The sequence below is a fragment of the Acinonyx jubatus genome, chromosome E2 (genome assembly GCF_027475565.1).
Source record: "Acinonyx jubatus isolate Ajub_Pintada_27869175 chromosome E2, VMU_Ajub_asm_v1.0, whole genome shotgun sequence".
In the NCBI taxonomy this organism is placed as follows: domain Eukaryota; kingdom Metazoa; phylum Chordata; class Mammalia; order Carnivora; family Felidae; genus Acinonyx; species Acinonyx jubatus.
In genome coordinates this window covers 25,349,042-25,362,843 of record NC_069396.1, presented here as the reverse complement: position 1 = coordinate 25,362,843, position 13,802 = coordinate 25,349,042, and positions in this window count along the sequence as shown.

Below are 13,802 nucleotides of genomic sequence, written 5' to 3'. Positions count from 1 at the left end.
GACTCACAGATCATTTTCGTCAAGGCTCTGGAAATGAGATATTTGGTCTTTGTCATCTCTGGGACTTGTAGCTGATAGAAAATATTTGTCAAATGAATGGGTGAAAATATAAGGTACTGAGAATATACGGTACCTAGGAAGACTGATATAATTATAACCCTCAAATTATTTAGGATGATTATCCTTCTGTGTTATTTGCAGTCTGTTTCTTCATATGACAAAGTTCCTAAGTCCTCAAAGTGTTTCTCAACCTTCTCTACAGAGTCTCTAGATCTCTCTGGAAGCCTATATTATTGCTGTCAGTTTCTACCTTCTCATAAACTGTATAGACAAAAACACTAGAGTCTAGTGAAATTATAGCCTCTTTCCAAAGAGTTCAATAATGACCTGAGATATATACAAATTGACTTATACAACTGAGTCTCTATGGAAACACATCACATCTCATAAGATATTTTTAAAATTTTTAAGGAAGAGGTATAAGTTGTGAATCCCAAAACAGTAACATATAGTAATTGGAAGGCAATGCTGTGGGTTTGCAGCAACTGTAAATTGTGTTTTAGAGATCCCTATGGAGCAAGTAGGAAATGTAGAGGAAAAGTTAGTGTTAAAAAGGAGAAAATAAAATAAAAAGGCAGGTGTGATGTGCCCACTTTCAGGTTTGGCAAATTGAAAATCAACAAAATTATTGTGGATATTAAAGAGGTAAAAAATGTCTTGTCAAATGTTAATGATAAATTTGCAATAAAATATATTCAGAAATAGATTTTTGGAATAAGATTGAGAAAGGAATTTAAATTACTCCTGACCAAACTTTTGGTGGCCTTCCTGACAGGAAAAATTAATTGGTCTTATTTAGGAGATTAAAGTAGTCCCAAATAGAAAATGATTTTATTGAGATAAAAGTCCTTGGAGATTATATTCGAAGGTGGGTGAAGAAGATTCGTGGTGATATACTGGATTTTAGAATATTAATTGTGTTGAATACTCTTGATGCACATTGATTGTGTTACAAGGCTGCATGATTGATTGAGTGAGGCAAGATACAAATAGGAGTGCTGTTAGATTACCTCTGTTAATCTACAGAGGTGTTTTCTACACTATACTAACTTACTAGCTGTTTTCCTTTGAAGAACAAAAAAATGACCAAGAGGAGTGAACATGTTCTCGTAGTTAGAGTTAGAGACTGAAACTTTTGGTATGGAAGTTTAATAATATAGTCTTCATTTTATCACTGGCTCATGAAGGAATCCAATGTCCCATCTGGTGAGCTTGATTATCCCCTCTGGTGTTTTTCCATACTCTATGCTAAATATTAAGCCATGATATTATATCATTGAGTGGAGTTGCTAAGCCATAAAAAAAATACAGTAAGCCTTTCAGAATTGCAATTTTCAAAAGAAAAAGACCTTAATAATAAAAGCATCTAACTGAAGACACTTGGTATCAGGCTGGGGGCAAGAAATGGAAGGAGGGCTCTATGAACCTTAAATTTCCCAGTGTGATTTATGCAACATCATTACATCTAAGTAAACCTTTCTTTCACAAGCCTTTTACAGTTAAGGAAAGACTATTATCTGGAAAGAGCGTGTTGACGCATCAATTTCTGTCTTTAGCTTTGTAATTTCAGTTTGGGCTAACAAGTAAAAATGTGGAAGGTTATATAACTGTTGCATCAGTAACGAGGTCAATAAATAATTGTGGACTCAAGATATGCAATGAAATACATAATCAAGATAAATGGATTATGGGGTACCATTGAATCAGATACTTAAAAATATTAAGGAGAGTAGAGTTGGGTAATTTAACAACAGAAAAGCTCACTGGTGCAAAGTTACTCATCCGATTTTTAGTAATCATAAGGAAGAAAGGAAAGATTACCTTTCTGACCTAGCCATGGTTGGAGTAGACAGTGGGTATGAGTTAATCACCAGCACAATCACAGAAAAGAGCAAGGCAGAGGGAACTACTGGGCTTCTTCTTTATTAGGTTAACACAGGTTGAGTGATGCCTCTCAAGGCCAGAACTCTTTTTGTTCTTATCTGAGGTAATCTCTAACTTAGGACCAAAATCCTAAAGGGAAAGAGGTTTAGGGGAGCTCCTCTGTGAACTTCTGGAAGGTGATAATGTAGTAGATGTGCGGGATAGGTGCATGGGGTAGGGGATGTAGTTTGAGGCTCAGAGCCTTTGTCTGGAGTAAGCCTGTCTCAGTTCAAATCCCACCTGAACCAGTTGGACAAATAATTTAATTTCTAAGCATTAGTTTCCTTTTGGACAAAATGGGGGCAGTAATCTTCACAACAATGTATTGAGAATATTTTAGAAGTGTGTTAAAGACTGGATGATGGTAACGTGAAAGTGACCCCAAGTGGCAAAGCACCTGCCTGCTATACGCCAAACTGTGTGTTAGAGATAAATAGGACATATAACATTTCACCAAGGATCTCAAAGCCCAGGATGGGAGAGAGTGGGATTGGGTATGGAGATAATAAAATGGAATTAAAATTATTTTGGAGGTAAATCTACAGAATTCAATAGGGTGTTGGAGTTAGGAAGAAAAATTGTCGAGGATAGCTCCTGGGTTTTGGCAACTGGATAAATGGTGGAGACATTTAATAAAATAGGTAACAGTGAGAAAGGTGGATTCTAGGGGAGTATAATGGGTCCTGTTTGAGGTATTGGCCACTCAAGAAATGAGAACTGTGCTTTATTTAGGGTGCAGGAACCAATTACTCACCCTTGAGTACTAATCTTCCTCTTTATGAGTGCTTGCCTCAAGCCACACAGTGTAAGCACTGTCCTCCAGTTAATTAATACACAAATTAATATAACTAATATTATATTAAATATATTCCTTTTCCTATCTCTGTTCTCACTGGCCCAATCATCAGGAGTGCCTTCTGTTTACCTGACTGTTTATGCTGACTATCCTTCATAGCTCTATTGGCTTATAACATAGATCATTGATCTGCTCTTGTGCTTGTCTGTAGGTCTATAGGGTGAAGCAAAAATAGCATGGGCTCAAATTTAGGATTTGCTAGTTACAAGGTTGCATCAGCTTGGAAAAGTTCCTTAATTAAACTTTCAGAGCTTGTTTTCTCATTCATAAAGTTAGCAAGGTTACCACAAAGGATAACTGTAAAAATCAGATGAAAAAGTTTACACAAAGTGACTAATCATGATGCTGACACATGGTCAATGTCCAATACTTGTCTGTAGAATTAAATTTAGTGACCTGCTTGTCTAAACAGAATCGGTGTTATCTTATGGGGTTGATAATAATACTTAGTTCATAGAGTTGTGTGGATTCAAGGCAGTAATATATGTAAATCACCCCCCACCTGCCTGCCACATAAGAGGTAGTCTCATACTGACAGCTACCTCTTAATATTCTTTCTTTTTGGGCAACACTTTTAGTTCTTCCACAGTACCTAACAATAAATGAATATTTAAAAACCACCTGTTGATTTAATGTATTCTACCTCCAGTTTTTCTAAGATTTCCATTATTCTTACTTGAATTCTAAATTTCGCAAGGACTAACATACTTTTTCTAGGATGGGTACACAGAATGGCTGGCGGGTCTAATGTTTCTTAGTGTGTATTCCAGAAGCTTTGAGATATACATTTGGTTTCTTTCTCAGCCAAGTAAGTGCAAATAAAAAACAGTTTTTACTGCTGTTTCAGCACTGGAAGTAAAATCTGATGAAATAGTATAAGGACATGTATATACTCTTTATTTTTACTACTTTTGAATTAGTATAAAAAGCTTAGAAAAGTAAGAACCATAATTGTGGTATTTTCAAGGACAATCTTAGAATTCTTCCCTTCAAGTGCACTGAGTCTAGGGTAGAGATCTACAGTGATGGAACAAATGCCAGTTGGGGGAACATGAGGAACATTACTCGGTGTTCAGTTTTCTTTATTTGCCTACAGACCTAGGATATACACTGAGAGATTCTACTAGCCTTTTCCATTTTTAGTTAGAAGGAATGGCTTGGAAATTAATTAAATGCAGAGGAGGTGAGCATTTTACATTTCATTTAAGTAGAATGTTGAGATTTTAAATAAATTTTAATGTGTTTAATGTGTTGCTGTTTTTTAGATTGCATGTGCTAGGTTTAAAATACTATATATTTTATAAATCAGAATAATTTTCCTATAAATGTATAGTTCATTGAAATTCATAAAGTGAGACATTTATATGTGCTCACTTATTTAGTATATATTTATAGAAATACCATTATGCTCCAAATGCAGTCCCAAAGAAAGTAATTTCTCTTCATTCCACAAATAACTCTGAACTGAATGCTCATACGATGACTATTCTATGAATCTTAGTGTTTATTGGACCATCAGAGATCTCTTAGTACAATCTAGACCTATTGGGCTAAACCTCTCCAGTAGCAACTATGATTGCTGTTGATCTGGATTTTCCTTAAATATTTTTTGATTAAACTTATTTGAAATAATTGTGGAATCACATTCAATTATAAGAAATAGAGATCTCATGTATCCTTCACACAGTTTACCTCAATGGCAAAAATTTTGCAAAAACAGTAGTACAGTATCTTAACCAGGATACTGATACTTGTAAACCCAAGATACAGAACATTTCCATCAACACTAGTCTGTCTCAGTTGCATATTTATAGCACACCTATTTCCCTTCCATCCCTATGCTCTCCTTGACCTCTTCAATGAAACCATAATCTGTTCTCTGTTTCTATAACTTTGTCACTTTAAGAGTGTTCTCTCAATATAGGTAGGTAACCTTTTGTGGTTGTATTTTTTTAAATTAATTTATTTATTTTCATTTATTTATTTTTGAGAGAGCACAGGGGACAGGCAGAGAGAGAGGGAGAGAGAATCCCAAGCAGGCTCCACACTGTCAGTGCAGAGCTCGTTGCAGGGCTCGAACTCATAAACCAAGAGATCATGACCTGAGGCAAAATCAATAGTGGGATGCTTAACCAACTGAGCCACCCAGGAGCCCTTGGAGTTGGAATTTTTTCACTCAGCATCATCCTGTGGAAGTTGGTCCAGGTTGTTAGCTGCATCAATAGCTTGTTACTTTTAATTGCCAGATTATTTGGTGATCTGGATGTATTACAGTTTATTTAACCATTCACCCATTGAAGGAAACCTGGGTTGTTTCCAGTTTTAGGTTATTACAAATAAAACTGTTATAAACATTTGTATACAGGTACTTGAGTAAACACAAGTTCTCACTTCTCTGGGATAAATGCCCAGGAGTGTAATTACTCGGTCTTAGGCTAGTTACATGTTTATTTTTAAAAGAAATTGTCACGTTGTTTTTCAAAGAGGCATTATCATTTTACATTCCCACCAGCAATGTGTGAAATAATCAACTTTCTTAACATCTTTGTCATCATTGGGTGACATTATTATTTTTGATTTTAGCCCTTCTGATCAGTGCTGTGTTGCATTGTGGTTTCAATTTGTATTGAATAATAGCTCATGATTTTGGCTTTTATTAAACATCTTTTCATGTGCTTATTTGACATTGGTATCTCTTTTTCAGTGGAATGTCCCTTCATGTCTTCTGCCCATGTTCCAGTGGGCTTCTCTGCTTTTTTACTGCTGAGTTGTAAATGTGCTTTATATATTCCAGATCCTAGTCTTTTGTCAGATTTATGGTTTGCAAATATTTTCTCCCACTTGTATAGCTTGTCCGTTTCTCCATTCAACAAGGTCTTTCACAGGTTTTTAGTGTTGATGAAGTCTAATTTATCAAATTTTCCTTTAATGAATTGTGCTCTTAGCCTAAGAACTCTTTGCTCACCCCTAAATCCTGAAGATGTTTCCCCCAGTGGTTTTATAGGTTTACAGTATACATTTTATCCTGTGATCTAATTTTAATTAGATTTAATTTTTGTACAAGGAATAAGACCAAGGTTTGAAACTCTCTCTTTTTGCCTATGGATGTTCAGTTATGCCATCATTTGTTGAAATGGTCAATTTCTCTTCATTGAAATGCCTTTGTACCTTGTCAAATACAATTTGGACAAATTTATGTGGGTCTGTTTCTGGGTTCTGTATTCTGTTTTAGTGATCGATGCATTTACCCCTCAGCTAATACCACAGTGCCTTCATTATTGTAGCTGTATAATAACTGTTGAAATCAGGCACAATGGTTCCTCTTGATGTGTGTTTCTCTTTCACAATTGTTGTAGGTATTCTAATTCTTTGGCCATTATATGTAAATTTAAAAATGATCTTATCTGTATCTATAAAAATTACTGTGGAATTTGTTAGAATTGCATCAAACCTATATATAAATTGGGGGAGAATTAGCATCTTTATTAGGTTGAATCTTCTAATCTAGAACATGGCATGTCTCCCATTTGTATAGATATGTTTTGATTTATTTCATCAGGTTATATAATTTTCTACATAAAAGTCTTGTACTTCTTCTGTTTGATTTGTATCTAAGAAGTTCATTTGGAAATGGTGTTGTATTTTTAGTGTTGTGTCCTTATTTTCTTTGCTGGTATATAGAAATACACTTTATTTCCTTTCCTTTTGTTGTTTTGTTAATTACACCAGCTAGAATTTCCAGCACTCTGTTGATATGGTGACAGGGAACATGCTTGCGTTTTCTTGATCTCAGATGGAAAGTATTCAGTCTTTCCCCATACAGTACAGATTACGTGCTCTTTGCTGAGTTTAGGAATTTCCCCTCTATTCCTAATATTTGTGTGTGTGTGTTTGTGTATCTGCATGAGTTCTATCATGAATGGCTATTGAATGATAAAAAATTCTTGTTCTATATTGATGGATACGATGATGTGATTTTTCTTATTTAGTTTAATCATATAGTAGGTGACCCTGGTTGCTTTTCAAATATTAAACTAGCATTTCTTCCTGGAAATAACCCCTACTTGGTAGGGGTGTGTGATTTTTTTCATGTTATTGAATTCTCTATATGTAGTTTTATCTTTTTTTGTACTGTTTTTGGTTTTAAAATTAGGGTAATACTAGCTTCATAATATGAATTGAGAAATTCATATTTTTTGGAAGAGATTGTGTAGACTTTGTGTTACTGCTTCTTTAAATATTTGGCTGAATCATTTAGTGAGACCATATGAAACTGGAGATTTCTATTTTGGGAGTCGTTTAATTAAAAAATAACTTTTCTTGGGGCACCTGTGTTGCTCAGTCGGTTGAGCCTCTGACTTTGGCTCAGGTCATGATCTCATGGTTCATGAGTTCGGGCCCCGTGACCGGCTCTGTGATGACAGCTCAGAGCCTGGAGCCTGCTTTCTGATTCTGTGTCTCCCTCTCTCTCTACTGCTCCCCTGCTCACACTGTGCCTCTATCTCTCAAAAATAAATAAACTCAAAAAATACATTTTAAAAATTAACATTTCTTAATATTTATGAGCTTTATTAAATTATTTCACATTGAGTGAGTTGGGTAGTTTTTTTTAGAAATTGGTTTATCTCTACTAAGTTGTCAAATTTATGTGTACAACTGTTTTTAGTATTCGTTATTATCCATCAATAAATGTAAGGTCTATGGTGATATCCTTATTTTGCTTTAAAAATTTGTGATTCTTGTTTTTTTTTTTTTTTATTTTTGCTAGAGGTTTGTCAGTAGTTTTCTCTTTCCAAGAGCCAACTATTTGTATTATTGATTTGGCTATTTTTAACTTCATTATTTTTTTAAGTTTTAATTTAAAGTTAAATTAGTTAACAGACAGTGTAACCTTAGTTTCAGGTGTACAATACAGTGATTCAGCATGTTCATACAACACCTGGTGTTCATCACAACAACTGTCCTTCTTAATCCCCATCACCTATTTGACCCATTCCCCCTACCTCCCCTCTGGTAACCACCAGTTTGTTCTCTAGAATTAAGAGTCAGTTTCTTGGTTTGCCTCTCTCTCTCTCCACCTGCCCTCCCCCCCCCCCCCCCCCCGCCAATGCTTGGTTGATTTGTTTCTTAAATTCCATATTCTGACTTCTGCTCTTATCTTTGTTATTTATTCTTTGTGCTTGCTTTGAGCTCATTTTGCTCCTTTTCTCTCTCTTTTTAAATAGGTTCTTGAAGTGGAAAGTTAGATTATTGATTTGAGATACTTTCTTCTTTGCTAAGGTATACATTTAGTGCTATACATGTTCATTGTTTAAGCTGTGTCTCAAACTTTTGATATATTGTATTTTCGTTTTTATTCAGTTCAGTGTATTTCTAAATTTCCCTTGAGACTTCCTCCTTGGCTCATGGAATATTTAGAAGTGTATTTGGTTTCCAACTGTTGGGCAATTATCCCATTGTCTTTCTGTTACTGATTTCAAGTGTGATTCCAGTTTTGTCAACATACTGTATAGTTTTCAATTATTTTAAATTTACTAAGGTTTGTTTAGTGGTCCAGGATATGATCTACATGGTATATATTCCATGTGTTCTTCAAAAGAATGTACTTTGTAGTTGTTAGGTAGACTGTTGTATGCACACCAATTGGCTTCTTGGTTGATAGTGTTGAATAGGTGATTTCCTGTTTGGTTGCTTCATGAATTGTGAGAAGGGCATTGAAGGTTTTGGGTTTTTTTTTTTTTTTATGTTGTTTGTTTTTTGTTTTTGTTATTTTTTTTTTTGAGTGTTTATTTTGAGAGAGAGGGAAAGAGAGCACGTGAGAGCATGTTAGTGGGGGGAAGGGCAGAGAGAGGGGGGAGAGACAATCCCAAACAGACTGTGTGCTATCAACACAGAGCCCATTGCAGGGCTCACTTCCATGAACCATGAGTTCATGACCTGAACCGAAATGAAGAGTCAGACACTTAATTGAGCCACCGAGGCACCCCAAGGGCATTGAACTTCTAACTAGAATCTTGGATTTATTTATTCCAACATTCAGTTCCATCAGTTTTTGCCTTACCTATGTTGCAGCTCTTTTCCTTAGTGCATACACATTTAAGATGACTGTCTTTTTAGTGGATTGACACTTTTATACTTTGTAATACTATTTTTTTTCCTCTAGTAATTTTGTTTTCTCTGAAGTCTGTTTCATCTGATACTAACATAGCCATTCCTTTCCACTGACAAACGTTTGAATGATTTCTTCTGTTTTAACTTCCAGCATGCCTGTGTATTTGAAGTGAATTTTTTGTAGACAGTATACAGTTGTGTCATTGTAAAAATCCACTCTACCAATTACTGTTGTTTTATTGATATCCTTAGACCATTTAAATTTAATGTCATTATTGATATGTTAGAGTCTGTCATTTTGATGGGGGCTTACCCTCTTCCTTCGTCTACACCTTTTGATGCTTCCTGATTGCTGACTTCCTAAGCTCCAAGTACTGGAATATCTAAGGCAAAAACAAAACCCAGGCAACTGACTACCATGTAGTTCCTTGGGTTCTAAGGCCCCTAACTAGTCTTTTTCATTCCACGTTTCAGAGTTTTATGTTTACTTGTATATCATTTCCCAGTTTTTAATTATACCTAACAGGAGAAACAGAGAAAGTTACATGTATTTCATCTTCTTGGAAATGAAGTAAATATTTTAAAAGAGAGGAAATTCTGTGCTATATCAAACATTTCATTTCATTTTTAATGTTTCTAATTCCAGGGAAATATTCTTTACATTAGATGGAAATATATTTTCTACCTGACAACTCCATCTATTAGCTCTCTCTCCTGTCTTTCCACTGATGACAAGTCCTTCAAACACAAACACACATAGCCTTTCTCCAGTTAAAATACACTGATACAGCAATGTTCTTACACTAGGAACAGATGTACAAATTACTTCCCTGTAAGTCCTACCCTATTGTATCTTGGTTCTGCTTAGGCTTCATTCCTAATGATGATAGGCTTATACATCTGGAACTACACTACATCATTTTTTTGCTTGTTTGACTTTGTTGAGTACCTACTATCTGCTATTCCTAGAACCCTCAGCAGCTCATCTGGAAGGTGTTTATCCATTTAACAAAAAAATACCTACTAGGCTTTCAAGTAAAGGTTTCAGGTAGGAAAATGGATCTATAAATAGAGTTGAAATTAGGAAAGGAGTTATAAATTTAAAAATTTTAGATGACATTGTATTTTTAACAACGGCTGAATATAAAATCACAGAGCAGTGCCTGGCTGGCTCAGTTGGTAGAGCATCTGACTCTTGATCTCAGGGTGGTGAGTTCAAGCCCCACGTTGGGCATGGGGCCTCCTTAAAAACAATCACCGAGGAACTGGGGGTGTGTAGAATAGTCACAATAACCTAGAAGTGATTGATATTCATTGAACATTAGAGAAACAGAAGAACAGAAGAGATTAAGAAGGACACAGTCTCTGCTCTGATCCTGTTTACAATCTGAAAGTTAGGAGAAGAATAAATCTCATCTTCTGATTAAGAAGTTTCTGTGCTGTAAAAATATAAATCTTGATATTATTTTGAATGGCACAAAGACTAAGTTCTACTCTAAACTACTATAAGAGACATGACCTCACACACATCCCTATTTTTGTGGCCTCTTGGGTTGTTCTCTTTGCATTGTCTGTACCATCTTCCTTTTGCCTTTTTTCCTAGCTAACAATGACTCATCTTTGACTCGATTGGCTCTAACACTACCTTCCCTGGAATGTTTCCACAGTTACTACCAGGGCCTCCTTTATAACATATATTAACCTAAAATTATGATGAAAATCAGAACAACTGAATATAGATTGACTGGTACTCATCATCTTCCTTGCTTTCCATCCATTTCTAGACTTTCCTCACCCTTTGGGAGCACTGGTGCTAGGCTAGGAGGCTTGCCTGGTAGGATAAACCAGGTCGATAAGAAATAGAAGTCCCTGATTATACTTACCAATCTGTGGGATGCTTTATATCTCTTCTTTCATTTAATAGATGCATAAACTGAGGAACAGGGACAGCATTTCACTTGTCTAACTTCAGAAAGTTACTGAGTTCCCAGAAAGTAGACACTAAGACAAGAATTCTTATCATAGGGATTTATAAAAAGAGTGTTTCCAGGAGAAGAGCGGTAAGGGAAGAAGAATATGGAAGATGAGGAATATGGCAGGGAAAGCTAAGCAAGGATGTGGACTTGGCTGGGAGTAATTTAAATCTTGTCCCGCAGGGCAATCTGGACCATTCAGTTTACCAGAGTTAGTCTCACCTTGAGCCAAGGGATGTTAGCATTTTTGCCTCCCTTATTAATCAATTATTGGCAGCTAGCTGGCCCCTGTATGCAATGGAATGCCCTGATAAAAGAAGCATCAGTTAGGTCCTGTTATAACTTTTTATATTGATAGCATGTCAAAATGATAATATTTGAGGTAAATTGGGTTAAATAGACTATATTATTAAAATTAATTTCACTTGTTACCTTTTCTGTAATATGGTTAAAGGAAGCTACCATTCATCCAAGGAAAACTCTAGGGGACATTTTTTGGGAGCCAGCATCCATAGCATCAAGGGAGTGGGTGAACTGACCCAGTGAAGGGTATCTTGGCGAAAGTATCTGCCACAGTGCACACTTTGAATCAATCAGATCCATCTAGTTTTTACATTAAATTTAATCCATCCAGAGGTGCCTGGGTAGTTCAGTGGGTGAAGTGTCCAGCTCTTGATTTTGGCTCAGGTCACTGTCTCACAGTTAGTGGGTTAGAGCCCCGCTTCAGGCTCTGTGTTGGCAGTACGGAGCCTGCTTGGGGTTCTGCATCCCTCTCTCTCTCTGCCCCTCTCCCTCCCTCTCTTTCTCCCTCTCTCTCTGAAAATAAACATTTAAAAAAATAAATTCAATCCATCCATTTCCAACTTCTCTAGCATTCTTATTGGTCACGTTTCTGGGAAAATTTTAAGAGTAAGGTGATCAGTGCAAACTAGAGCCCCCATGACTAACTCTACCACATGGAATTTGTCAAGTTGTATGGACCAAGCTTTAGGACTTCTTTACTGCTGTCTCCTATTGTTCCACTAACTCAACATCAACATCCTATGCCACCCAATAAGCTCATGAGAGTAGTATTCCCAAGTATGGAATATCTGAAAACCAAAGAGGTCTCCTAACTGTTGTGCTTTACCCTTAGTGATAGTTGGTTTAAGGTCCAATACATCTTTTACTCTGGAGGGGATGCCCCAGCATGTTCCACAACTCTGGACCCTTAAGAGTTTCACCAATGTAATAGACTCTTAAAGCTTTGTAGACTCCCCCAACTTCTGGAGATCATGTGTCTTACTAAAGCATGTAGCATACTTCCCACTTACTATTCTTCAGTGATAGTGATGCCCAAAATAGTGGGCCAGTGTCTCATCCTGTGCACTGTCGAGATCAGCTTTGTTCAATAGAAACATAATGGAAGGCACATATATAATTTAAGAATGTCTAGTAACTATATTACAAAAAAGGAAACAAGTGAAGTTAATTTTAATGTATTTTATTTAACCCAATTTACCTCAAATATTATTATTTTGACATGCTGTCAATATAAAAAGTTGTAACAGGACATAACTGACACTTCCTTTTTCCCTTGCCCTGGGTCTGAAAAATGAACTTTGGATGAAGTCGGACAGTCTTGAGACAGTCTGTCTCAATTGCTTACTCCTTACTCCTGTCTCAATCACTTACTCATAGAATGTATGAGTATATGGCTGGTTATTCTCTCTCAAGGAGAGAAGATGATAAAAGGAGTAGAGAGAAGACTTGGAAACAGTGGTAGGTTTCCTTTGCTATGTTTTAGGTCTAAAACATGAAGTGAGTAGCCTAGACATCCCAGCTTCTCCAACAGAACCATGGTTACATGAGCTAACCCTTGGTTCCTCTCTATAATTTCACTGGCTCCTTTCCATTTTTAGAAAGCATAGCTGAAATCAGGACAGCAGGCATGAAATTATGACAGGAATAGTCTAGAACCAATTTCACTTACAAAAAAAGAAACCATTGGCCAACTTTAATACTTTAGTACATTTTATGACATGTTAGTCCCTCTTAAGAACTAAACTTGTGGCTGTAGTCATTCACAGCTTTGCTCTAAATGACATTAGAAATGATCTATTCTGATACCCTCATTTTTCTGATGACCTCCCAGGTAAGCCTTGTAAATCTGTAGATTGGCACCTCTTTGTATGTTTCTTGTTCAGCAGTCGCCTCTGTTTGCTCAGCATTTATTTTTATGTTTAACAAAAGGATGTGGATTATGTTATGTTATAATTGAAAGCCACCAGCACAAGCAGACTAAATCCAATTCCTCCTCATTTCAGTCAAATTTCACATTTCATTATGATAGAATTAATTTGATGGCCAAATCTGGAATGTTACTGCTTTCCAGCTAGATTTGCTTCCAATTTAACATCCTAACTATGCTTGTAAAATAGACAATAAAACAATCTTTTCTGATTTGGGAAATACTCTTGATTCTTCATTTCTCTCTGCTCCACTGTAACATTTTAGCTGAGTTTTATGGAACAATCACTTTCCTCATCTAATTACTGCAATTCCCTGGTAGATGGCCTCCCTGGCCCTGCAACAGCAAAATTATCATAAATACACAATTCCACTGCCAGCATCTCATCTTGCACATGCGTCAGTGAGCAGAACTAGGTTTTTCTCTCCATAAATGTGTTCTTGCTAAATTGACAATTTTCACGTGAGCCAATCAAGTCTGTCTTGACATTCCAGCACATTTCTGAGAAAGTTAATCTTGCCTCATAGGTGCTCTTCAGGTTTGGCTCCTAGTGCTTTCCAGCAGATAAACACTGAGGCTGGCTCTGCGGCTGCACAATCCTTACTTTTCTTTCCTATACTTCAAAACGCTCTTCCAATAAAGGGGAGGA